This window comes from Pyxicephalus adspersus, unplaced genomic scaffold (genome assembly GCF_032062135.1).
Source record: "Pyxicephalus adspersus unplaced genomic scaffold, UCB_Pads_2.0 Sca1118, whole genome shotgun sequence".
Taxonomy (NCBI): Eukaryota; Metazoa; Chordata; class Amphibia; order Anura; family Pyxicephalidae; genus Pyxicephalus; species Pyxicephalus adspersus.
In genome coordinates this window covers 1-3,153 of record NW_027318125.1, presented here as the reverse complement: position 1 = coordinate 3,153, position 3,153 = coordinate 1, and the positions used below count along the sequence as shown (strand labels likewise).

Here is a 3,153-nt window from a genome sequence, read left to right as displayed (position 1 = left end):
GGGGATGATGTTGCTGCTTTGTTGAGGCTTTCATCCCTGTAAAAGTATAGGAAGTCATTCAACAAATAGTAATAAAAAAAGAAAGTTCATGTCCCCAGAACACAAACCTTTAAAAATTAGCAAGCAATGACAGCTCCCATATTTCCATTCTGTACAGTTTTTTTTCAGTTTCTCACCACACTTATAGTAACATTTTTTTTATTTCTCTTTTAAAGGGTTAGGCACGTACCGAAGAGTAATGTGACACAAAACAATAATAATACAGTGTCCTTTTACCAGCCAAATGAAGCCATCTTTCAGCCAATTATGTCTATTGGGCCTGAAGAGGATACTTATACAGTTCTTAATCTGGCAGTGGCAGTAAGTAAAAACAAAAGTTGCCAATTATTATTATTAAACAGGATTTATATAGCGTCAACATATTACGCAGCCTTGTTCATTAAAAAGGGGTTGCAAATGACAGATACAGACAGTGACACAGGAGGAGGAAAGGACCCTGCCCAGAAGAGCTGTATGATGTCATTTACAATAAATTAATACACTGTTTAAATCCATATGGGTTACATTTAGAAGACAGTACTCCCCTTTGCAATAGGTAATTATAATTGCCAAACTCTAAGTGTTAATAAACCAAAAGTGAAAAAACAAAGAGAGAGAAGGGGTTTTTAAATTGCAATTCAAATATTTTGAATACAGCCAATATAGTTACATAATCGAAATACATTGAATATGATACAATTTATGAATGTGAGAATTTGTAGTGGGATAAGAGGGGCTTACATCTATACAGAGTGTGCTGCTATCATAAAAAAGCAGCATGAGTTTGCTCCCATTCTTAACTTTAGGGGTGAGCAAATTTCAGAAGTAATAACGGCTCATTACCCCAACGCGTTTCTCCCGAAGGCTTCTTTAGGGGTATTTTTGAGACAGCAATTAAACTGTCAAAAAGACTGGATACTGTATTGTAAGCGTTTGCTCATGGGAAACAAAGCTGCACATCATCGTGGATCAAGGTGGAAGGTGATAACAGAAGGGAAAAATTTGTTGAAGGTATAAGTAAAATGATCAAAGAAAACAGTTCCTTGGAGTGCCGATGAAAGACAGAAACTTCTGTGGTTTCTGAGATGTAATAATCCAGAGGCAGCAAGAGGCTACCCTGGTTGTTCCTCCCGCCTCAGCCTCTATCTATCATATTCAATGTATTTTGATTATTTATCTAATTTTGCTGTTTTCAATATATTTGAATTGCCATCCAAAACCCCATCTTTCTTTGTTTTTTCACTTTGGATTTATTAAGTCCATGGAGTTAATAGCTATAGGCAGCACTATTGTACATAAAAGCTTTACCATTAACCAAAGCCATGAAAAGAATGTGGAGCCTGTTTTCATTTTTGAAGTCTAATAGCTTTTTGTTGCTATATAATTCCCATGCTATACGTGGGTTTTTTATACCTATATCTTGTGTATTTTTTTTCCAAACGAGGCGGACCGAAATTGCGCGGCATAGCTTTGCCATAAAACGCGTTATTACGGCGCGCCCAGAATTTTTTTTTTTCTGGCAGTTTTAGTTTGTGGGCAGGCTAGGTCCCCCCCAACAGCACTGATCTATGAACAGGGTATTTGTAGAACAAATGTCAATGCTACTTTTACATGGTAATAAACTGGGTTTGCAAAGGCATTTGGTGGATTTGTATTTATGGCTATTTAGGAATAAATTAGGATGAAAGTTTGTGTCTCAGTCTTAAGACCTATAAATGAATTAATTATAATGTATCTTTCAATTTTCTATTAAGTTTATTATTATTATTATTATTTGATTTTTTTTACTCAACACCTACTATATTTTGTGCTCATCAGGCTGCACCAGACATGTTTAAAGGATTAGAAACCTTAATAAACAGTTTCATAAAGTCTTCCAATTCATCATTATTTCAAGTCAGAAGTGTGAAAGAGTTACTGTGGGGTTACAGAGATCCATTCTTGGAAAAAATACCAAATGCCATCCTTTCAGATAAAAACACTGGAGTATTCTATCCGGTATGTATAAAATTATCATATGACTGGACTAAGTATGTCTGTATTAGAGTATTAATGGAAGTATAATATTTACCAAGTAATAATTTCTGAAGCTTTAAACCAAAAAATATATGTTTATATCTGACAGTTGCCTTTAGTTAACCTTTCTCTATGTCTGACATTGAGGCTACAGATTTATGTACATTATAGAATAGACAACAATATTCTATAGTGCTATGTACTTAACAAAATTCAGGTTGGCAAATTAAACAAACTTTATTGGAAAATCATACATCTGTTTTGTGTATCATTCATGCAACAGAAAAGCAGAAGGTGATGGGGGTGGGGCCCTACATCATGTAAACTCTTATTACAAACATATCGCACATGCCCTGTTTTTGACTATTACGTTTACTATTGGAAGTGTTTTGTTATATCTGTTCAATAAGTGCAAAAAGTGCTTATTTTGCCAGTAAGGACAACTGCCAGTAATACAGTAAGTATTAGCAGTATTATAAGACAGTAAGTTAGCAGTGTTTTTTCTGTGGAATACAGAAAATCCTCTTTCTTTATTATAAAGAAGAAATGGGCCTGATTTAATAAAGCTTTCCAAGACTAGAGATTATAGACAATCATGGGAGAACCTGGGTGATCCAGCAAATCTGAAACAGATTTCTTAAAATTATTTGCATTTAGGTGGCCAAAGTTTGCAATCATGGAGCAGATCCATTCCAGGTTTGCTGGATTACACCATTTCTCTCAAAATTCAGGGCCTGGAGTGGCAAAACATTGCTACTATTTAGTCTGTTTAGTCTCTAGGCAAGTAAAACCAATAAATCCAACCCAAAAAGGACCAGTAAGGTTTATTATATTTTTATTTCTTTATATTTCTATTTCTATAAGGTTTCAGTTATATTTCTATATAATCCTTTATGCAGTACAGTTTGAGATGAATCGCGTTTGATGTACAGACTTGCAATGCAGATGTTTATCTATATCAGAAAATACATTTTAGTGTGTCTCAGTTTTGACTTCTAAAAATGACAATGAATACTTTAATATTTTAATGTATCATGTCTCCTTACCTGCAGTACAATGGAACCAGTGATGGGCCTTACACAGTGTATAATGGCAAGG

At 34.5% G+C, this 3,153-nt stretch overlaps 1 long non-coding RNA gene across 1 annotated transcript; it reads left to right on the top strand.

Moving 5' to 3' along the window:
- Positions 1-196: 196 nt before the first annotated feature.
- Positions 197-3,153, top strand: LOC140321175 (uncharacterized). The gene is made up of 3 exons (XR_011918845.1): positions 197-360; positions 1,858-2,037; positions 3,108-3,153. It is a non-coding gene; the product is annotated as an uncharacterized lncRNA (long non-coding RNA).